This window comes from Camelus bactrianus, unplaced genomic scaffold (assembly GCF_048773025.1).
Source record: "Camelus bactrianus isolate YW-2024 breed Bactrian camel unplaced genomic scaffold, ASM4877302v1 HiC_scaffold_43, whole genome shotgun sequence".
In the NCBI taxonomy this organism is placed as follows: Eukaryota; Metazoa; Chordata; class Mammalia; order Artiodactyla; family Camelidae; genus Camelus; species Camelus bactrianus.
Window position 1 is genome coordinate 1,696,710 of NW_027413959.1, and position 23,939 is coordinate 1,720,648.

Below are 23,939 nucleotides of genomic sequence, written 5' to 3' on the forward strand. Positions count from 1 at the left end.
CCCGAATCTCTCCAACACAGTCAGCCGTGTTCCGGGATTCTGAGTGTGGGGAGGTTCCGTCTTCTGTCTGCAGCACCCGGGATCTCCTAGGAGCCCTTCGAGTGTCTTCCCCGAGTCCCTCCCAGTGCGGGCTGCCGGGGAAAGGCGGGGGTTGGGCTGGAAAAGCAGGTAGCATCTAGTGCCTCCCCATGGACAGGGGAGGTAATTAGCGGACTTCCCCCTGCCACGGAACACCTGTGAAACCAGGCAGCTGCGTGGAGGGCGGCCCTAAACCTCACCCACACAGTCATACGTGTTCCGGGATTCTGAGTGTGGGGATGTTCCGTCTTTTGTCTGCAGCACCCGGGATCTCCTAGGAGCCGTTCGAGTGTCTTCCCCCAGTCCGTCCCAGTGCGGGCTGCCGAGGAAAGGTGGGGGTTGGGCTGGAAACGCAGGTAGCATCTAGTGCTTCCCCATGGACAGGGTAGGTAATTAGCGGACTTCTCCCTGCCAGGGAACACCTGTGACACAAGGCAGCTGCGTGGAGGTCGGCCCCGAACCTCCCCCACACAATCAGCCGTGTTCTGGAATTCTGATTGTGGGGAGGTTCCGTCTTCTGTCTGTAGCACCCGGGTTCTCCTAGGAGCCCTTCGAGTGACTTCCCAGAGTCCCTCCCTGTGCGGGCTGCCGGGGAAAGGAGGGGGTTGTGCTGGAAACGCAGGTAGCATCTAGTGCCTCCCCATGGACAGGGGAGGTAATTAGCGGACTTCCACCTGCCAGGGAACACCTGTGACACAAGGCAGCTGCGTGGAGTGCGGCCCCGAACCTCCCCCACACAGTCATCCGTGTTCCGGAATTCTGAGTGTGGGGAGGTTCCGTCTTATGTCTGCAGCACCCGGGTTCACCTAGGAGCCCTTCGAGTGTCTTCCCCCAATCCCTCCCTGTGCGGGCTGCCGGGGAATGGCGGAGGTTGGGCTGGAAAAGCAGGTAGCATCATGTGCCTCCCCATGGACAAGGGAGGTAATTAGCGGACTTCCCCCTGCCAGGGAACACCTGTGACACCAGGCAGCTGCGTGGAGGGCGGCCCCGAACCTCTCCAACACAGTCAGCCGTGTTCCGGGATTCTGAGTGTGGGGAGATTCCGTCTTTTGTCTGCAGCACCTGGGATCTCCTAGGAGCCCTTCGAGTGTCTACCCCCAGTCCCTCACTGTGCGGGCTGCAGGGGAAAGGCGGGGGTTGGGCTGGATAAGCAGGTAGCATCTAGTGCCTCCCCATGGACAAGGGAGGTAATTAGCGGACTTCCCCCTGCGAGGGAACACCTGTGACACCAGGAAGCTGCGTGGAGTGCGGCCCTAAACCTCACCCACACAGTCAGCCGTGTTTCAGAATTCTGAGTGTGGGGAGGTTCCGTCTTCTGTCTGCAGCACCCGGGATCTCCTAAGAGCCCTTCGAGTGTCTTCCTCCAGTCCCTCCCTGTGCGGGCTGCCGGGGAAAGGCGGGGGTTGGGCTGGAAAAGCAGGTAGCATCTAGTGCCTCCCCATGGATAGGGGAGGTAATTAGCGGACTTCCCCCTGCCAGGGAACACCTGTGACACCAGGCAGCTGCGTGGAGTGCGGCCCCGAACCTCTCCCACACAGTCAGACGTGTTCCGGGATTCTGAGTGTGGGGAGGTTCCGTCTTTTGTCTGCAGCACCCTGGATCTCCTAGGAGCCCTTCGAGAGACTTCACCGAGTCCCTCCCAGTGCGGGCAGCCTGGGAAAGGCGGGGGTTGGGCTGAAAACGCAGGTAGCATCTAGTGCCTCCCCATGGACAGGGGAGGTATTTAGCGGTCTTCCCCCTACAAGGGAACACCTGTGACACCAGGAAGCTGTGTGGAAGGCGGCCCTAAACCTCACCCACACAGTCACCCGTGTTCCGGAATTCTGAGTGTGGGGAGGTTCCGTCTTCGGTCTGCAGCACCCGGGATCTCCTAGGAGCCCTTCGAGTGTCTTCCCAGTGTCCCTCCCTGTGCGGGCTGCCGGGGAAAAGAGGGGGTTGTGCTGGAAACGCAGGTAGCATCAAGTGCCTCCCCATGGACAGGGGAGGTAATTAGCGGACTTCCACCTGCCAGGGAACACCTGTGACACAAGGCAGCTGCGTGGAGGGCGGCCCCGAACCTCCCCCACACAGTCATCCGTGTTCCGGAATTCTGAGTGTGGGGAGGTTCCGTCTTATGTCTGCAGCACCCGGGTTCACCTAGGAGCCCTTCGAGTGTCTTCCCCCAGTCCCTCCCTGTGCGGGCTGCCGGGGAATGGCGGAGGTTGGGCTGGAAAAGCAGGTAGAATCTTGTGCCTCCCCATGGACAGGGGAGGTAATTAGCGGACTTCCCCCTGCCAGGGAACACCTGTGAACCAGGCAGCTGTGTGGAGGGCGGCCCTAACCTCACCCACACAGTCATCCGTGTTCCGGAATTCTGAGTGTGGGGAGGTTCCGTCTTCTGTCTGCAGCACCCGGGATCACCTAGGAGCCCTTCGAGTGTCTTCCCAGTGTCCCTCCCTGTGCGGGCTGCCGGGGAAAAGAGGGGGTTGTGCTGGAAACGCAGGTAGCATCAAGTGCCTCCCCATGGACAGGGGAGGTAATTAGCGGACTTCCACCTGCCAGGGAACACCTGTGACACAAGGCAGCTGCGTGGAGGGCGGCCCCGAACCTCAACCACACAGTCATCCGTGTTCCGGAATTCTGAGTGTGGGGAGGTTCCGTCTTTTGTCTGCAGCACCCGGGATCTCCTAGGAGCCCTTCGATTGTCTTCCTCCAGTCCGTCCCAGTGCGGGCTGCCGAGGAAAGGAGGGGGTTGGGCTGGAAACGCAGGTAGCATCTAGTGCCTCCCCATGGACAGGGTAGGTAATTAGCGGACTTCTCCCTGCCAGGGAACACCTGTGACACCAGGCAGCTGCGTGGAGGGCGGCCCCGAACCTCCCCCACACAGTCAGCCGTGTTCTGGAATTCTGAGTGTGGGGAGGTTCCGTCTTCTGTCTGCAGCACCCGGGTTCTCCTAGGAGCCCTTCGAGTGTCTTCCCAGAGTCCCTCCCTGTGCGGGCTGCCGGGGAATGGCGGAGGATGGGCTGGAAATGCAGGTAGCATCATGTGCCTCCCCATGGACATGGGAGGTAATTAGCGGACTTCCCCCTGCCAGGGAACACCTGTGACACCAGGCAGCTGCGTGGAGGGCGGCCCCGAACCTCCCCCACACAGTATTCCGTGTTCCGGAATTCTGAGTGTGGGGAGGTTCCGTCTTATGTCAGCAGCACCCGGGTTCACCTAGGAGCCCTTCGAGTGTCTTCCCCCAGTCCCTCCCTCTGCGGGCTGCCGGGGAATGGCGGAGGTTGGGCTGGAAAAGCAGGTAGCATCTTGTGCCTCCCCATGGACAAGGGAGGTAATTAGCGGACTTCCCCCTGCCAGGGAACACCTGTGACACCAGGCAGCTGCGTGGAGGGCGGCCCCGAACCTCTCCAACACAGTCAGCCGTGTTCCGGGATTCTGAGTGTGGGGAGGTTCCGTCTTTTGTCTGCAGAACCCGGGATCTCCTAGGAGCCCTTCGAGGGTCTTCCCCCAGTCCATCCCTGTGCGGGCTGCCGGGGAACGGCGGGGGTTGGGCTGGAAAAGCAGGTAGCATCTAGTGCCTCCCCATGGACATGGGAGGTAATTAGCGGACTTCCCCCTGCCAGGGAGCACCTGTGACACCAGGAAGCTGCGTGGAGTGCGGCCATAAACCTCACCCACACAGTCACCCGTGTTCCGGAATTCTGATTGTGGGGAGGTTCCGTCTTCTGTCTGCAGCACCCGGGATCTCCTAGGAGCCCTTCGAGTGTCTTCCCCGAGTCCCTCCCAGTGCGGGCTGCCGGGGAAAGGCGGGGGATGGGCTGGAAACGCAGGTAGCATCTAGTGCCTCCCCATGGACATGGGAGGTAATTAGCGGACTTCCCCCTGCCAGGGAACACCTGTGACACCAGGCAGCTGCGTGGAGGGCGGCCCTAAACCTCCCCCACACAGTCATCCGTGTTCCGGAATTCTGAGTGTGGGGAGGTTCCGTCTTATGTCTGCAGCACCCGGGATCTCCTAGGAGCCCTTCGAGTGTCTTCCCCCAGTCCCTCCCTGTGCGGGCTGCCGGGGAATGGCGGAGGTTGGGCTGGAAAAGCAGGTAGCATCTTGTGCCTCCCCATGGACAGGGGAGGTAATTAGCGGACTTCTCCCTACCAGGGAACACCTGTGACACCAGGCAGCTGCGTGGAGGGCGGTCCCGAACCTCCCCCACACAGTCAGCCGTGTTCCGGAATTCTGAGTGTGGGGAGGTTCCGTCTTCTGTCTGCAGCACCCGGGATCTCCTAGGAGCCATTCGAGTGTCTTCCCCGAGTCCCACCCAGTGCGGGCTGCCGGGGAAAGGCGGGGGTTGGGCTGGAAACGCAGGTAGCATCTAGTGCCTCCCCATGGACATGGGAGGTAATTAGCGGACTTCCCCCTGCCAGGGAACACCTGTGACACAAGGCAGCTGCGTGGAGGGCGGCCCTAAACCTCACCCACACAGTCAGATGTGTTCCGGAATTCTGAGTGTGGGGAGTTTCCGTTTTCTGTCTGCAGCACCCGGGATCTCCTAGGAGCCCTTCGAGTGTCTTCCCAGTGTTCCTCCCTTTGCGGCCTGCCGGGGAAAGGAGGGGGTTGTGCTGAAAACGCAGGTAGCATCTAGTGCCTCCCCATGGACAGGGGAGGTAATTAGCGGACTTCCACCTGCCAGGGAACACCTGTGACACAAGGCAGCTGCGTGGAGGGCGGCCCCGAACCTCCCCCACACAGTCATTCGTGTTCCGGAATTCTGAGTGTGGGGAGGTTCCGTCTTATGTCTGCAGCACCCGGGTTTACCTAGGAGCCCTTCGAGTGTCTTCCCCCAGTCCCTCCCTCTGCGGGCTGCTGGGGAAAGGCGGAGGTTGTGCTGGAAAAGCAGGTAGCATCTTGTACCTCCCCATGGACAGGGGAGGTATTTAGCGGACTTCCCCCTGCCAGGAAACACCTGTGACACCAGGCAGCTGCGTGGAGGGCGGCCCCGAACCTCTCCAACACAGTCAGCCGTGTTCCGGGATTCTGAGTGTGGGGAGGTTCCGTCTTTTGTCTGCAGAACCCGGGATCTCCTAGGAGCCCTTCGAGTGTCTTCCCCCAGTCCCTCACTGTGCGGGATGCCGGGTAATGGCGGAGGTTGGGCTGGAAAAGCAGGTATCATCTTGTGCCTCCCCATGGACAGGGGAGGTAATTAGCGGACTTCTCCCTACCAGGGAACACCTGTGACACCAGGCAGCTGCGTGGAGGGCGGCCCCGAACCTCCCCCACACAGTCAGCCGTGTTCCGGAATTCTGAGTGTGGGGAGGTTCCGTCTTCTGTCTGCAGCACCCGGGATCTCCTAGGAGCCCTTCGAGTGTCTTCCCCGAGTCCCACCCAGTGCGGGCTGCCGGGGAAATGCGGGGGTTGGGCTGGAAACGCAGGTAGCATCTAGTGCCTCCCCATGGACATGGGAGGTAATTAGCGGACTTCCCCCTGCCAGGGAACACCTGTGACACCAGGCAGCTGCGTGGAGGGCGGCCCTAAACCTCACCCACACAGTCAGATGTGTTCCGGGATTCTGAGTGTGGGGAGGTTCCGTCTTCTGTCTGCAGCACCCGGGATCTCCTAGGAGCCCTTCGAGTGTCTTCCCAGTGTCCCTCCCTTTGCGGGCTGCAGCGGAAAGGAGGGGGTTGTGCTGAAAACGCAGGTAGCATCTAGTGCCTCCCCATGGACAGGGGAGGTAATTAGCGGACTTCCACCTGCCAGGGAACACCTGTGACACCAGGCAGCTTCGTGGAGGGCGGCCCCGAAACTTCCCCACACAGTCACCCGTTTTCCGGAATTCTGAGTGTGGGGAGGTTCCGTCTTCTGTCTGCAGCACCCGGGATCTCCTAGGAGCCCTTCGAGTGTATTCCCCGAGTCCCTCCCAGTGCGGACTCCCCGGGAAAGGTGGGGGATGGGCTGGAAACGCAGGTAGCATCTAGTGCCTCCCCATGGACAGGGGAGGTAATTAGCGGACTTCCCCCTGCCAGGGAACACCTGTGACACCAGGCAGCTTCGTGGAGTGCGGCCCCGAACGTCCCCCACACAGTCAGCCGTGTTCCGGAATTCTGAGTGTGGGGAGGTTCCGTCTTCTGTCTGCAGCACCCGGGATCTCCTAGGAGCCCTTCGAGTGTCTTCCCCGAGTCCCTCCCAGTGCGGGCTGCCGGGGAAAGGCGGGGGTTGGGCTGGAAACGCAGGTCGCATCTAGTGCCTCCCCATGGACAAGGGAGGTAATTAGCGGAATTCCCCCTGCCAGGGAACAACTGTGACACCAGGAACCTGCGTGGAGTGCGGCCCTAAACCTCACCCACACAGTCACACGTGTTCCGGAATTCTGATTGTGTGGAGGTTCCGTCTTCTGTCTGCAGCACCCGGGATCACCTAGGAGCCCTTCGAGTGTCTTACCAGAGTCCCTCCCTGTGCGGGATGCCGGGGAAAGGAGGGGGTTGTGCTGGAAAAGCAGGTAGCATCTACTGCCTCCCCATGGACAGGGGAGGTAATTAGCGGATTTCCACCTGCCAGGGAATACCTGTGACACAAGGCAGCTGCGTGGAGGGCGGCCCCGAACCACCCCCACACAGTCATTCCCGTTCCGGAATTCTGATTGTGGGGAGGTTCCGTCTTATGTCTGCAGCACCCGGGTTCACCTAGGAGCCCTTCGAGTGTCTACCCCCAGTCCCTCCCTGTGCGGGCTGCCGTGGAATTGCGGAGGTTGGGCTGGAAAAGCAAGTAGCATCTTGTGCCTCCCCATGGACAAGGGAGGTAATTAGCGGACTTCCCCCTGCCAGGGAACACCTGTGACACCAGGCAGCTGCGTGGAGGGCGGCCCCGAACCTCTCCAACACAGTCAACCGTGTTCCGGGATTCTGAGTGTGGGGAGGTTCCGTCTTTTGTCTGCAGCACCCGGGATCTCCTAGGAGCCCTTCGAGTGTCTTCCCCCAGTCCCTCCCTGTGCGGGCTGCCGGGGAACGGCGGGGGTTAGGCTGGAAAAGCAGGTAGCATCTAGTGCCTCCCCATGGACAAGGGAGGTAATTAGCGGACTTTCCCCTGCCAGGGAACACCTGTGACACCAGGAAGCTGCGTGGAGTGCGGCCCTAAACCTCCCCCACACAGTCAGCCGTGTTCCGGAATTCTGATTGTGGGGAGGTTCCGTCTTCTGTCTGCAGCACCCGGGATCTCCTAGGAGCCCTTCGAGTGTCTTCCCCGAGTCCATCACAGTGCGGGCTGCCGGGGAAAGGCGGGGGTTGGGCTGGAAACGCAGGTAGCATCTAGTGCCTCCCCATGGACAGGGGAGGTAATTAGCGGACTTCCCCCTGCCAGGGAACACCTGTGACACCAGGCAGCTGCGTGGAGGGCGGCCCTAAACCTCCCCCACACAGTCATCCGTGTTCCGGAATTCTGAGTGTGGGGAGTTTCCGTCTTATGTCTGCAGCACCCGGGTTCACCTAGGAGCACTTCGAGTGTCTTCCCCCAGTCCCTCCCTGTGCGGGCTGCCGGGGAACGGCGGGGGTTGGGCTGGAAAAGCAGGTAGCATCTAGTGCCTCCCCATGGACAAGGGAGGTAATTAGCGGACTTTCCCCTGCCAGGGAACACCTGTGACACCAGGAAGCTGCGTGGAGTGCGGCCCTAAACCTCCCCCACACAGTCAGCCGTGTTCCGGAATTCTGATTGTGGGGAGGTTCCGTCTTATGTCTGCAGCACCCGGGTTCACCTAGGAGCACTTCGAGTGTCTTCCCCCAGTCCCTCCCTGTGCGGGCTGCCAGGGAATGGCGGAGGTTGGGCTGGAAAAGCAGGTAGCATCTTGTGCCTCCCCATGGACAGGGGAGGTAATTAGCGGACTTCTCCCTACCAGGGAACACCTGTGACACCAGGCAGCTGCGTGGAGGGCGGCCCCGAACCTCCCCCACACAGTCAGCCGTGTTCCGGTATTCTGAGTGTGGGGAGGATCCGTCTTCTGTCTGCAGCACCCGGGATCTCCTAGGAGCCCTTCGAGTGTCTTCCCCGAGTCCCTCCCAGGGCGGGCTGCCGGGGAAAGGCGGGGGTTGGGCTGGAAACGCAGGTAGCATCTAGTGCCTCCCCATGGACAGGGGAGGTAATTAGCGGACTTCCACCTGCCAGGGAACACCTGTGACACCAGGCAGCTGCGTGGAGGGCGGCCCTAAACCTCACCCACACAGTCAGACGTGTTCCTGGATTCTGAGTGTGGGGAGGTTCCGTCTTTTGTCTGCAGCAACCGGGATCTCCTAGGAGCCCTTCGAGTGTCTTCCCCCAGTCCGTCCCAGTGCGGGCTGCCGAGGAAAGGAGGGGGTTGGGCTGGAAACGCAGGTAGCATCTAGTGCCTCCCAATGGACACGGGAGGTAATTAGCGGACTTCCCCCTGCCAGGGAACACCTGTGACACAAGGCAGCTGCGTGGAGGGCGGCCCCGAACCTCCCCCACACAGTCATTCGTGTTCCGGAATTCTGAGTGTGGGGAGGTTCCGTCTTATGTCTGCAGCACCCGGGTTCACCTAGGAGCCCTTCGAGTGTCTTCCCCCAGTCCCTCCCTCTGCGGGCTGCCGGGGAATGGCGGAGGTTGTGCTGGAAAAGCAGGTAGCATCTTGTGCCTCCCCATGGACAAGGGAGGTAATTAGCGGACTTCCCCCTGCCAGGTAACACCTGTGACACCAGGCAGCTGCGTGGAGGGCGGCCCCGAACTTCTCCAACACAGTCAGCCGTGTTCCGGGATTCTGAGTGTGGGGAGGATCCTTCTTTTGTCTGCAGAACCAGGGATCTCCTAGGAGCCCTTCGAGTGTCTTCCCCCAGTCCCTCCCTGTGCGGGCTGCCGGGGAATGGCGGAGGTTGGGCTGGAAAAGCAGGTAGCATCTTGTGCCTCCCCATGGACAGGGGAGGTAATTAGCGGACTTCTCCCTACCAGGGAACACCTGTGACACCAGGCAGCTGCGTGGAGGGCGGCCCCGAACGTCCCCCACACAGTCAGCCGTGTTCCGGAATTCTGAGTGTGGGGAGGTTCCGTCTTCTGTCTGCAGCACCCGGGATCTCCTAGGAGCCCTTCGAGTGTCTTCCCCGAGTCCCACCCAGTGCGGGCTGCCGGGGAAAGGCGGGGGTTGGGCTGGAAACGCAGGTAGCATCTAGTGCCTCCCTATGGACAAGGGAGGTAATTAGCGGAATTCCCCCTGCCAGGGAACAACTGTGACACCAGGAAGCTGCGTGGATTGCGGCCCTAAACCTCACCCACACAGTCACACGTGTTCCGGAATTCTGATTGTGGGGAGGTTCCGTCTTCTGTCTGCAGCACCCGGGATCACCTAGGAGCCCTTCGAGTGTCTTACCAGAGTCCCTCCCTGTGCGGGATGCCGGGGAAAGGAGGGGGTTGTGCTGGAAAAGCAGGTAGCATCTACTGCCTCCCCATGGACAGGGGAGGTAATTAGCGGACTTCCCCCTGCCAGGGAACACCTGTGACACCAGGCAGCTGCGTGGAGGGCGGCCCCGAACCTCTCCAACACAGTCAACCGTGTTCCGGGATTCTGAGTGTGGGGAGGTTCCGTCTTTTGTCTGCAGCACCCGGGATCTCCTAGGAGCCCTTCGAGTGTCTTCCCCCAGTCCCTCCCTGTGCGGGCTGCCGGGGAAAGGCGGGGGTTGGGCTGGAAACTCAGGTAGCATCTAGTGCCTCCCCATGGACAGGGGAGGTAATTAGCGGACTTCCCACTGCCAGGGAACACCTGTGACACCAGGCAGCTGCGTGGAGGGCGGCCCTAATCCTCCCCCACACAGTCATCCGTGTTCCAGAATTCTGAGTGTGGGGAGGTTCCGTCTTATGTCTGCAGCACCCGGGATCTCCTAGGAGCCATTCCAGTGTCTTCCCAGAGTCCCTCCCTGTGCGGGCTGCCGGGGAATGGCAGAGGTTGTGCTGGAAAAGCAGGTAGCATCTTGTGCCTCCCCATGGACAGGGGAGTGAATTAGCGGACTTCCCCCTGCCAGGGAACACCTGTGACACCAGGCAGCTGCGTGGAGGGCAGCCCCGAACCTCTCCTACACAGTCAGCCGTGTTCCGGGATTCTGAGTGTGGGGAGGTTCCGTCTTTTGTCTGCAGCACACGGGATTTCCTAGGAGCCCTTCGAGTGTCTTCCCCCATTCCCTCCCTGTGCGGGCTGCCGGGGAACGGCGGGGGTTGGGCTGGAAAAGCAGGTAGCATCTAGTGCCTCCACATGGACTAGGGAGGTAATTAGCGGACTTCCCCCTGCCAGGCAACACCTGTGACTCCAGGAAGCTGCGTGGAGTGCAGCCCTAAACATCACCCACACAGTCAGCCGTGTTCCGCAATTCTGAGTGTGGGGAGGTTCCGTCTTCTGTCTGCAGCACCCAGGATCTCCTAGGAGCCCTTCGAGTGTCTTCCCCGAATCCCTCCCACTGCGGGCTGCCGGGGAAAGGCGGGGTTTGGGCTGGAAACGCAGGTAGCATCTAGTGCTTCCCCATGGACAGGGGAGGAAATTAGCGGACTTCCCCCTGCCAGGGAACACCTGTGACACCAGGCAGCTGCGTGGAGGGCGGCCCTAAACCTCACCCACACAGTCAGACGTGTTCCGGGATTCTGAGTGTGGGGAGGTTCCGTCTTTTGTCTGCAGCACCCGGGATCTCCTAGGAGCCCTTCGAGTGTCTTCCCCCAGTCCGTCCCAGTGCGGGCTGCCGAGGAAAGGAGGGGGTTGGGCTGGAAACGCAGGTAGCATCTAGTGCCTCCCCATGGACACGGGAGGTAATTAGCGGACTTCCCCCTGCCAGGGAACACCTGTGACACCAGGCAGCTTCGTGGAGGGCGGCCCCGAACCTCTCCAACACAGTCAGCCGTGTTCCGGGATTCTGAGTGTGGGGAGGTTCCGTCTTTTGTCTGCAGCACCCGGGATCTCCTAGGAGCCCTTCGAGTGTCTTCCCCCAGTCCCTCCCTGTGCGGGCTGCCGGGGAACGGCGGGGGTAGGGCTGGAAAATCAGGTAGCATCTAGTGCCTCCCCATGGACAAGGGAGGTAATTAGCGGACTTCCCCCTGCCAGGGAACACCTGTGACACCAGGAAACTGCGTGGAGTGCGGCCCTAAACCTCCCCCACACAGTCACCCGTGTTCCGGAATTCTGAGTGTGGGGAGGTTCCGTCTTCTGTCTGCAGCACCCGGGATCTCCTAGGAGCCCTTCGAGTGTCTTCCCAGAGTCCCTCCCTTTGCGGGCTGCCGGGGAAAAGAGGGGGTTGTGCTGGAAACGCAGGTAGCATCTAGTGCCTCCCCATGGACAGGGGAGGTAATTAGCGGACTTCCCCCTGCCAGGGAACACCTGTGACACAAGGCAGCTGCGTGGAGGGCGGCCCCGAACCTTCCCCACACAGTCATCCGTGTTCCGGAATTCTGAGTGTGGGGAGGTTCCGTCTTATGTCTGCAGCACCCGGGTTCACCTAGTAGCCCTTCGAGTGTCTTCCCCCAGTCCCTCCCTGTGCGGGCTGCCGGGGAATGGCGGAGGTTGGGCTCGAAAAGCAGGTAGCATCATGTGCCTTCCCATGGACAAGGTAGGTAATTAGCGGACTTCCACCTGCCAGGGAACACCTGTGACCCCAGGCAGCTGCGTGGAGGGCGGCCCCGAACCTCTCCAACACAGTCAGCCGTGTTCCGGGATTCTGAGTGTGGGGAGATTCCGTCTTTTGTCTGCAGCACCCGGGATCTCCTAGGAGCCCTTCGAGTGTCTTCCCAGAGTCCCTCCCTGTGCGGGCTGCCGGGGAAAAAGGGGGTTGTGCTGGAAACGCAGGTAGCATCTAGTGCCTCCCCATGGACAGGGGAGGTAATTAGCGGACTTCCACCTGCCAGGGAACACCTGTGACACAAAGCAGCTGCGTGGAGTGCGGCCCCGAACCTTCCCCACACAGTCATCCGAGTTCCGGAATTCTGAGTGTGGGGAGGTTCCGTCTTATGTCTGCAGCACCCGGGTTCACCTAGTAGCCCTTCGAGTGTCTTCCCCCAGTCCCTCCCTGTGCGGGCTGCCGGGGAATGGCGGAGGTTGGGCTCGAAAAGCAGGTAGCATCATGTGCCTTCCCATGGACAAGGTAGGTAATTAGCGGACTTCCCCCTGCCAGGGAACACCTGTGACACCAGGCAGCTGCGTGGAGGGCGGCCCCGAACCTCTCCAACACAGTCAGCCGTGTTCCGGGATTCTGAGCGTGGGGAGATTCCGTCTTTTGTCTGCAGCACCCGGGTTCTCCTAGGAGCCCTTCGAGTGTCTTCCCCGAATCCCTCCCACTGCGGGCTGCCGTGGAAAGGCGGGGGTTGGGCTTGAAACTCAGGTAGCATCTAGTGCCTCCCCATGGACAGGGGAGGTATTTAGCGGTCTTCCCACTACCAGGGAACACCTGTGACACCAGGAAGTTGCGTGGAGGGCGGCCCTAAACCTCACCCACACAGTCACCCGTGTCCCGGAATTCTGAGTGTGGGGAGGTTCCGTCTTCTGTATGCAGCACCCGGTATCTCCTAGGAGCCCTTCGAGTGTCTTCCCCAATTCCCTCCCTTTGCGGGCTGCCGGGGAATGGCGGAGGTTGGGCTCGAAAAGCAGGTAGCATCATGTGCCTTCCCATGGACAAAGTAGGTAATTAGCGGACTTCCCCCTGCCAGGGAACACCTGTGACACCAGGCAGCTGCGTGGAGGGCGGCCCCGAACCTCTCCAACACAGTCAGCCGTGTTCCGGGATTCTGAGTGTGGGTGATTCCGTCTTTTGTCTGCAGCACCCGGGATCTCCTAGGAGCCCTTCGAGTGTCTTCCCAGAGTCCCTCCATCTGCGGGCTGCCGGGGAAAAGAGGGGGTTGTGCTGGAAACGCAGGTAGCATCTAGTGCCTCCCCATGGACAGGGGAGGTAATTAGCGGACTTCCACCTGCCAGGGAACACCTGTGACACAAGGCAGCTGCGTGGAGTGCGGCCCCGAACCTCTCCAACACAGTCAGCCGTGTTCCGGGATTCTGAGTGTGGGGAGATTCCGTCTTTTGTCTGCAGCACCCGGGTTCTCCTAGGAGCATTTCGAGTGTCTTCCCCCAGTCCATCCCTGTTCGGGCTGCCGGGGAACGGCGGGGGTTTGGCTGGAAACGCAGGTAGCATCTAGTGCCTCCCCATGGACAAGGGAGGTACTTAGCGGACTACCCCCTGCCAGGGAACAACTGTGACACCAGGAAGCTGCGTGGAGTGCGGCCCCGAACCTCCCCCACACAGTCAGCCGTGTTCCGGAATTCTGGGTGTGGTGAGGTTCCGTCTTCTGTCTGCAGCACCCGTGATCTCCTAGGAGCCCTTCGAGTGTCTTCCCATAGTCCCTCCCTGTGCGGGCTGCCGGGGAAAAGAGGGGGTTGTGCTGGAAACGCAGGTAGCATCTAGTGCCTCTCCATGGACAGGGGAGGTAATTAGCGGACTTCCACCTGCCAGGGAACACCTGTGACACAAGGCAGCTTCGTGGAGGGCGGCCCCGTACCTTCCCCACACAGTCATCCGTGTTCCGGAATTCTGAGTGTGGGGAGGTTCCTTCTTATGTCTGCAGCACCCGGGTTCACCTAGTAGCCCTTCGAGTGTCTTCCCCCAGTCCCTCCCTGTGCGGGCTGCCGGGGAATGGCGGAGGTTGGGCTCGAAAAGCAGGTAGCATCATGTGCTTTCCCATGGACAAGGTAGGTAATTAGCGGACTTCCCCCTGCCAGGGAACACCTGTGACACCAGGCAGCTGCGTGGAGGGCGGCCCCGAACCTCTCCAACACAGTCAGCCTTTTTCCGGGATTCTGAGTGTGGGGAGATTCCGTCTTTTGTCTGCAGCACCCGGGATCTCCTAGGAGCATTTCGAGTGTCTTCCCCCAGTCCCTCCCTGTTCAGGCTGCCGGGGAACGGCGGGGGTTTGGCTGGAAACGCAGGTAGCATCAAGTGCCTCCCCATGGACAAGGGAGGTAATTAGCGGACTACCCCCTGCCAGGGAACAACTGTGACACCAGGAAGCTGCGTGGAGTGCGGCACTAAACCTCACCCACACAGTCACACGTGTTCCGGAATTCTGAGTGTGGGGAGGTTCCGTCTTCTGTCTGCAGCACCCGGGTTCTCCTAGGAGCCTTTCGAGTGTCTTCCCCCAGTCCCTCCCTGTGCGGGCTGCCGGGGAAAGGCGGGGGTTGGGCTGGAAACGCAGGTAGCATCTTGTGCCTCCGCATAGACAAGGGAGGTAATTAGCGGACTTCCCCCTGCCAGGGACCACCTGTGACACAAGGCAGCTGCGTGGAGGGCGGCCCCGAACCTCCCCCACACAGTCAGCCGTGTTCCGAAATTCTGAGTGTGGGGAGGTTCCGTCTTCTGTCTGCAGCACCCGGGATCTCCTAGGAGCCCTTGGAGTGTCTTCCCCGAATCCCTCCCACTGCGGGCTGCCGTGGAAAGGCGGGGGTTGGGCTTGAAACTCAGGTAGCATCTTGTGCCTCCCCATGGACAGGGGAGGTAATTAGCGGACTTCTCCCTACCAGGGAACACCTGTGACACCAGGCAGCTGCGTGGAGTGCGGCCCCGAACCTCCCCCAAACAGTCAGCCGTGTTCCGGAATTCTCAGTGTGAGGAGGTTCCGTCTTATGTCTGCAGCACCCGGGTTCACCTAGGAGCCCTTCGAGTGTCTTCCCCCAGTCCCTCCCTTTGCGGGCTGCCGGGGAATGGCGGAGGTTGGGCTGGAAATGCAGGTAGCATCTTGTGCCTCCCCATGGACAGGGGAGTTAATTAGCGGACTTCCCCCTGCCAGGGAACACCTGTGACACCAGGCAGCTGCGTGGAGGGCAGCCCCGAACCTCTCCTACACAGTCAGCCGTGTTGCGGGATTCTGAGTGTGGTGAGGTTCCGTCTTTTGTCTGCAGCACACGGGATTTCCTAGGAGCCTTTCGAGTGTCTTCCCCCAGTCCCTCCCTGTGCGGGCTGCCGGGGAATGGCGGGGGTTGGGCTGGAAATGCAGGTAGCATCTAGTGCCTCCCCATGGACAAGGGAGGTAATTAGCGGACTTCCCCCTGCCAGGGAACACCGGTGACTCCAGGAAGCTGCGTGGAATGCAGCCCTAAACCTCACCCACACAGTCAGCCGTGTTCCGCAATTCTGAGTGTGGGGAGGTTCCGTCTTCTGTCTGCAGCACCCAGGATCTCCTAGGAGCCCTTCGAGTGTCTTCCCCGAATCCCTCCCACTGCGGGCTGCCGGGGAAAGGCGGGGTTTGGGCTGGAAACGCAGGTAGCATCTAGTGCTTCCCCATGGACAGGGGAGGTAATTAGCGGACTTCCCCCTGCCAGGGAACACCTGTGACACCAGGCAGCTGCGTGGAGGGCGGCCCTAAACCTCACCCACACAGTCAGACGTGTTCCGGGATTCTGAGCGTGGGGAGGTTCCGTCTTTTTTCTGCAGCACCCGGGATCTCCTAGGAGCCCTTCGAGTGTCTTCCCCCAGTCCGTCCCAGTGCGGGCTGCCGAGGAAAGGAAGGGGTTGGGCTGGAAACGCAGGTAGCATCTAGTGCCTCCCCATGGACACGGGAGGTATTTAGCGGACTTCCCCCTGCCAGGGAACACCTGTGACACCAGGAAACTGCGTGGAGTGCGGCCCTAAACCTCCCCCACACAGTCACCCGTGTTCCGGAATTCTGAGTGTGGGGAGGTTCCGTCTTCTGTCTGCAGCACCCGGGATCTCCTAGGAGCCCTTCGAGTGTCTTCCCAGAGTCCCTCCCTTTGCGGGCTGCCGGGGAAAAAGGGGGTTGTGCTGGAAACGCAGGTAGCATCTAGTGCCTCCCCATGGACAGGGGAGGTAATTAGCGGACTTCCACCTGCCAGGGAACACCTGTGACACAAGGCAGCTGCGTGGAGGGCGGCCCTAAACCTCCCCCACACAGTCATCCGTGTTCCGGAATTCTGAGTGTGGGGAGGTTCCGTCTTATGTCTGCAGCACCCGGGTTCACCTAGTAGCCCTTCGAGTGTCTTCCCCCATTCCCTCCCTGTGCGGGCTGCCGGGGAATGGCGGAGGTTGGGCTCGAAAAGCAGGTAGCATCATGTGCCTTCCCATGGACAAGGTAGGTAATTAGCGGACTTCCCCCTGCCAGGGAACACCTGTGACACCAGGCAGCTGCGTGGAGGGCGGCCCCGAACCTCTCCAACACAGTCAGCCGTGTTCCGGAATTCTGAGTGTGGGGAGATTCCGTCTTTTGTCTACAGCACCCGGGTTCTCCTAGGAGCATTTCGAGTGTCTTCCCCCAGTCCCTCCCTGTTCGAGCTGCCGGGGAACGGCGGGGGTTTGGCTGGAAACGCAGGTAGCATCTAGTGCCTCCCCATGGACAAGGGAGGTAATTAGCGGACTACCCCCTGCCAGGGAACAACTGTGACACCAGGAAGCTGCGTGGAGTGCGGCCCCGAACCTCCCCCACACAGTCAGCCGTGTTCCGGAATTCTGAGTGTGGTGAGGTTCCGTCTTCGGTCTGCAGCACCCGTGATCTCCTAGGAGCCCTTCGAGTGTCTTCCCAGAGTCCCTCCCTGTGCGGGCTGCCGGGGAAAAGAGGGGGTTGTGCTGGAAACGCAGGTAGCATCTAGTGCCTCCCCATGGACAGGGGAGGTAATTAGCGGACTTCCACCTGCCAGGGAACAACTGTAACACCAGGAAGCTGCGTGGAGTGCGGCCCCGAACCTCCCCCACACAGTCAGCCGTGTTCCGGAATTCTGAGTGTGGTGAGGTTCCGTCTTCTGTCTGCAGCACCCGTGATCTCCTAGGAGCCCTTCGAGTGTCTTCCCAGAGTCCCTCCCTGTGCGGGCTGCCGGGGAAAAGAGGGGGTTGTGCTGGAAACGCAGGTAGCATCTAGTGCCTCCCCATGGACAGGGGAGGTAATTAGCGGACTTCCACCTGCCAGGGAACACCTGTGACACCAGGCAGCTGCGTGGAGGGCGGCCCCGAACCTCTCCAACACAGTCAGGCGTGTTCCGGGATTCTGAGTGTGGGGAGATTCCGTCTTTTGTCTGCAGCACCCGGGTTCTCCTAGGAGCATTTCGAGTGTCTTCCCCCAGTCCCTCCCTGTTCAGGCTGCCGGGGAACGGCGGGGGTTTGGCTGGAAACGCAGGTAGAATCAAGTGCCTCCCCATGGACAAGGGAGGTAATTAGCGGACTACCCCCTGCCAGGGAACAACTGTGACACCAGGAAGCTGCGTGGAGTGCGGCACTAAACCTCACCCACACAGTCACACGTGTTCCGGAATTCTGAGTGTGGGGAGGTTCCGTCTTCTGTCTGCAGCACCCGGGTTCTCCTAGGAGCCTTTCGAGTGTCTTCCCCCAGTCCCTCCCTGTGCGGGCTGCCGGGGAAAGGCGGGGGTTGGGCTGGAAACGCAGGTAGCATCTTGTGCCTCCCCATAGACAAGGGAGGTAATTAGCGGACTTCCCCCTGCCAGGGACCACCTGTGACACAAGGCAGCTGCGTGGAGGGCGGCCCCGAACCTCCCCCACACAGTCAGCCGTGTTCCGGAATTCTGAGTGTGGGGAGGTTCCGTCTTCTGTCTGCAGCACCCGGGATCTCCTAGGAGCCCTTCGAGTGTCTTCCCCGAATCCCTCCGACTGCGGGCTGCCGTGGAATGGCGGGGGTTGGGCTTGAAACTCAGGTAGCATCTTGTGCCTCCCCATGGACAGGGGAGGTAATTAGCGGACTTCTCCCTACCAGGGAACACCTGTGACACCAGGCAGCTGCGTGGAGTGCGGCCCCGAACCTCCCCCACACAGTCAGCAGTGTTCCGGAATTCTCAGTGTGAGGAGGTTCCGTCTTATGTCTGCAGCAACCGGGTTCACCTAGGAGCCCTTCGAGTGTCTTCCCCCAGTCCCTCCCTGTGCGGGCTGCTGCGGAATGGCGGAGGTTGGGCTGGAAAAGCAGGTAGCATCTTGTGCCTCCCCATGGACAGGGGAGTTAATTAGCGGACTTCCCCCTGCCAGGGAACACCTGTGACACCAGGCAGCTGCGTGGAGGGCAGCCCCGAACCTCTCCTACACAGTCAGCCGTGTTGCGGGATTCTGAGTGTGGGGAGGTTCCGTCTTTTGTCTGCAGCACACGGGATTTCCTAGGAGCCCTTCGAGTGTCTTCCCCCAGTCCCTCCCTGCGCGGGCTGCCAGGGAATGGCGGGGGTTGGGCTGGAAAAGCAGGTAGCATCTAGTGCCTCCACATGGACAATGGAGGTAATTATCGGACTTCCCCCTGCCAGGGAACACCTGTGACTCCAGGAAGCTGCGTGGAGTGCAGCCCTAAACCTCACCCACACAGTCAGCCGTGTTCCGCAATTCTGAGTGTGGGGAGGTTCCGTCTTCTGTCTGCAGCACCCAGGATCTCCTAGGAGCCCTTCGAGTGTCTTCCCCGAATCCCTCCCACTGCGGGCTGCCGGGGAAAGGCGGGGTTTGGGCTGGAAACGCAGGTAGCATCTAGTGCTTCCCCATGGACAGGGGAGGTAATTAGCGGACTTCCCCCTGCCAGGGAACACCTGTGACACCAGGCAGCTGCGTGGAGGGCGGCCCTAAACCTCACCCACACAGTCAGACGTGTTCCTTGATTCTGAGTGTGGGGAGGTTCCGTCTTTTGTCTGCAGCACCCGGGATCTCCTAGGAGCCCTTCGAGTGTCTTCCCCCAGTCCGTCCCAGTGCGGGCTGCCGAGGAAAGGAGGGGGTTGGGCTGGAAACGCAGGTAGCATCTAGTGCCTCCCCATGGACACGGGAGGTAATTAGCGGACTTCCCCCTGCCAGGGAACACCTGTGACACCAGGCAGCTTCGTGGAGGGCGGCCCCGAACCTCTCCAACACAGTCAGCCGTGTTCCGGGATTCTGATTGTGGGGAGGTTCCGTCTTCTGTCTGCAGCACCCGGGATCTCCTAGGAGCCCTTCGAGTGTCTTCCCCCAGTCCCTCCCTGTGCGGGCTGCCGGGGAACGGCGGGGGTAGGGCTGGAAAATCAGGTAGCATCTAGTGCCTGCCCATGGACAAGGGAGGTAATTAGCGGACTTCCCCCTGCCAGGGAACACCTGTGACACCAGGAAACTGCGTGGAGTGCGGCCCTAAACCTCCCCCACACAGTCACCCGTGTTCCGGAATTCTGAGTGTGGGGAGGTTCCGTCTTCTGTCTGCAGCACCCGGGATCCCCTAGGAGCCCTTCGAGTGTCTTCCCAGAGTCCCTCCCTTTGCGGGCTGCCGGGGAAAAGAGGGGGTTGTGCTGGAAACGCAGGTAGCATCTACTGCCTCCCCATGGACAGGGGAGGTAATTAGCGGACTTCCCCCTGCCAGGGAACACCTGTGACACCAGGCACCTGCGTGGAGGGCGGCCCCGAACCTCTCCAACACAGTCAGCCGTGTTCCGGGATTCTGAGTGTGGGGAGATTCCGTCTTTTGTCTGCAGCACCCGGGATCTCCTAGGAGCCCTTCGAGTGTCTTCCCAGAGTCCCTCCCTGTGCGGGCTGCCGGGGAAAAAGGGGGTTGTGCTGGAAACGCAGGTAGCATCTAGTGCCTCCCCATGGACAGGGGAGGTAATTAGCGGACTTCCACCTGCCAGGGAACACCTGTGACACAAAGCAGCTGCGTGGAGGGCGGCCCCGAACCTTCCCCACACAGTCATCCGAGTTCCGGAATTCTGAGTGTGGGGAGGTTCCGTCTTATGTCTGCAGCACCCGGGTTCACCTAGTAGCCCTTCGAGTGTCTTCCCCCAGTCCCTCCCTGTGCGGGCTGCCGGGGAGTGGCGGAGGTTGGGCTCGAAAAGCAGGTAGCATCATGTGCCTTCCCATGGACAAGGTAGGTAATTAGCGGACTTCCCCCTTCCAGGGACCACCTGTGACACAAGGCAACTGCGTGGAGGGCGGCCCCGAATCTCCCCCACACAGTCAGCCGTGTTCCGGAATTCTGAGTGTGGGGAGGTTCCGTCTTCTGTCTGCAGCACCCGCGATCTCCTAGGAGCCCTTCGAGTGTCTTCCCCGAATCCCTCACACTGCGGGCTGCCGTGGAAAGCCGGGGGTTGGGCTTGAAACTCAGGTAGCATCTAGTGCCTCCCCATGGACAGGGGAGGTATTTAGCGGTCTTCCCACTACCAGGGAACACCTGTGACACCAGGAAGCTGCGTGGAGGGCGGCCCTAAACCTCACCCACACAGTCACCCGTGTCCCGGAATTCTGAGTGTGGGGAGGTTCCGTCTTCTGTCTGCAGCACCCGGTATCTCCTAGGAGCCCTTCGAGTGTCTTCCCCCATTCCCTCCCTTTGCGGGCTGCCGGGGAATGGCGGAGGATGGGCTCGAAAAGCAGGTAGCATCATGTGCCTTCCCATGGACAAAGTAGGTAATTAGCGGACTTCCCCCTGCCAGGGAACACCTGTGACACAAGGCAGCTGCGTGGAGTGCGGCCCCGAATCTCCCCCACACAGTCAGCCGTGTTCCGGAATTCTGAGTGTGGGGAGGTTCCGTCTTCTGTCTGCAGCACCCGCGATCTCCTAGGAGCCCTTCGAGTGTCTTCCCCGAATCCCTCACACTGCGGGCTGCCGTGGAAAGGCGGGGGTTGGGCTTGAAACTCAGGTAGCATCTAGTGCCTCCCCATGGACAGGGGAGGTATTTAGCGGTCTTCCCACTACCAGGGAACACCTGTGACACCAGGAAGCTGCGTGGAGGGCGGCCCTAAACCTCACCCACACAGTCACCCGTGTCCCGGAATTCTGAGTGTGGGGAGGTTCCGTCTTCTGTCTGCAGCACCCGGTATCTCCTAGGAGCCCTTCGAGTGTCTTCCCCCATTCCCTCCCTTTGCGGGCTGCCGGGGAATGGCGGAGGATGGGCTCGAAAAGCAGGTAGCATCATGTGCCTTCCCATGGACAAAGTAGGTAATTAGCGGACTTCCCCCTGCCAGGGAACACCTGTGACACCAGGCAGCTGCGTGGAGGGCGGCCCTAAACCTCACCCACACAGTAACCCGTGTCCCGGAATTCTGAGTGTGGGGAGGTTCCGTCTTCTGTCTGCAGCACCCGGTATCTCCTAGGAGCCCTTCGAGTGTCTTCCCCCATTCCCTCCCTTTGCGGGCTGCCGGGGAATGGCGGAGGTTGGGCTCGAAAAGCAGGTAGCATCTTGTGCCTCCCCATGGACAAGGGAGGTAATTAGCGGACTTCCCCCTGCCAGGGAACACCTGTGACACCAGGCAGCTGCGTGGAGGGCGGCTTCGAACCTCTCCAACACAGTTAGCCGTCTTCTGGTATTCTGAGTGTGGGGAGGTTCCGTCTTATGTCTGCAGCACCCGGGATCTACTAGGAGCCCTTCTAGTGTCTTCCCCCAGTCCCTCCCTGTGCAGGCATCTGGGGAAAGGCGGGGGTTGGGCTGGAAACGCAGGTAGCATCTAGTGCCTCCCCATGGACACGGTAGGTAATTTGCGGACTTCCCCCTGCCAGGGAACACCTGTGACACCAGGAAGCTGCGTGGAGTGCAGCCCTAAACCTCACACACACAGTCACCCGTGTTCCGGAATTCTGAGTGTGGGGAGTTTCCGCCTTCTGTCTGCAGCACACGGGATCTCCTAGGAGCCCTTCGAGTGTCTTCCCCCAGTCCGTACCAGTGCGGGCTGCCGAGGAAAGGAGGGGTTTTGGCTGGAAAAGCAGGTAGCATCTAGTGCCACCCCATGGACAGGGGAGGTAATTAGCGGACTTCTCCCTGCCAGGGAACACCTGAGACACCAGGCAGCTGCGTGGGGGGCGGCCCCGAACCTCCCCCACACAGTCAGCCATGTTCCGGAATTCTGAGTGTGGGGAGTTTTCGCCTTCTGTCTGCAGCACCCGGGATCTCCTAGGAGCCCTTCGAGTGTCTTCCCCGAGTCCCTCCCAGTGCGGGCTGCCTGGGAAATGCGGGGGTTGGGCTGGAAACGCAGGTAGCATCTAGTGCCTCCCCATGGACAGGGGAGGTAATTAGCGGACTTCCCCCTGCCAGGGAACACCTGTGACACCAGGAAGCTGCGTGGAGGGCGGCCCTAAACCTCACCCACACAGTCACAAGTGTTCCGGAATTCTGAGTGTGGGGAGGATCCGTCTTTGGTCTGCAGCACCCGGCATCTCCTAGGAGCCCTTCGAGAGTCTTCCCCGAGTCCCTCCCAGTGCGGGCAGCCGGGGAAAGGCGGGGGTTGGGCTGGAAACGCAGGTAGCATCTAGTTCCTCCCCATGGACAAGGGAAGTAATTAGCGGACTTCCCCCTGCCAGGGAACACCTGTGACACCAGGAATCTGCGTGGAGTGCGGCCCTAAACCTCACCCACACAGTCACAAGTGTTCCGGAATTCTGAGTGTGGGGAGGTTCCGTCTTCTGTCTGCAGCACCCGGGATCTCCTCGGAGCCTTTCGAGTGTCTTCACCCAGTCCGTCCCAGTGCGGGCTGCCGAGGAAAGGAGGGGGTTGGGGTGGAAACGCAGGTCGCATCTAGTGTCTCCCCATGGACAGGGGAGGAAATTAGCCGACTTCTCCCTGCCAGGGAACACCTGTGACACCAGGCAGCTGCGTGGGTGGCGGCCCCGAACCTCCCCCACACAGTCAGCCGTGTTCCGGAATTCTGATTGTGGGGAAGTTCCGTCTTATGTTTGCAGCACCCGGGATCTCCTAGGAGCCCTTCGAGTGTCTTCCCCCAGTCCCTCCCTGTGCGGGCTGCCGGGGAACGGCGGGGGTAGGGCTGGAAAATCAGGTAGCATCTAGTGCCTGCCCATGGACAAGGGAGGTAATTAGCGGACTTCCCCCTGCCAGGGAACACCTGTGACACCAGGAAACTGCGTGGAGTGCGGCCCTAAACCTCCCCCACACAGTCACCCGTGTTCCGGAATTCTGAGTGTGGGGAGGTTCCGTCTTCTGTCTGCAGCACCCGGGATCCCCTAGGAGCCCTTCGAGTGTCTTCCCAGAGTCCCTCCCTTTGCGGGCTGCCGGGGAAAAGAGGGGGTTGTGCTGGAAACGCAGGTAGCATCTACTGCCTCCCCATGGACAGGGGAGGTAATTAGCGGACTTCCCCCTGCCAGGGAACACCTGTGACACCAGGCAGCTGCGTGGAGGGCGGCCCCGAACCTCTCCAACACAGTCAGCCGTGTTCCGGGATTCTGAGTGTGGGGAGATTCCGTCTTTTGTCTGCAGCACCCGGGATCTCCTAGGAGCCCTTCGAGTGTCTTCCCAGAGTCCCTCCCTGTGCGGGCTGCCGGGGAAAAAGGGGGTTGTGCTGGAAACGCAGGTAGCATCTAGTGCCTCCCCATGGACAGGGGAGGTAATTAGCGGACTTCCACCTGCCAGGGAACACCTGTGACACAAAGCAGCTGCGTGGAGGGCGGCCCCGAACCTTCCCCACACAGTCATCCGAGTTCCGGAATTCTGAGTGTGGGGAGGTTCCGTCTTATGTCTGCAGCACCCGGGTTCACCTAGTAGCCCTTCGAGTGTCTTCCCCCAGTCCCTCCCTGTGCGGGCTGCCGGGGAGTGGCGGAGGTTGGGCTCGAAAAGCAGGTAGCATCATGTGCCTTCCCATGGACAAGGTAGGTAATTAGCGGACTTCCCCCTTCCAGGGACCACCTGTGACACAAGGCAACTGCGTGGAGGGCGGCCCCGAATCTCCCCCACACAGTCAGCCGTGTTCCGGAATTCTGAGTGTGGGGAGGTTCCGTCTTCTGTCTGCAGCACCCGCGATCTCCTAGGAGCCCTTCGAGTGTCTTCCCCGAATCCCTCACACTGCGGGCTGCCGTGGAAAGGCGGGGGTTGGGCTTGAAACTCAGGTAGCATCTAGTGCCTCCCCATGGACAGGGGAGGTATTTAGCGGTCTTCCCACTACCAGGGAACACCTGTGACACCAGGAAGCTGCGTGGAGGGCGGCCCTAAA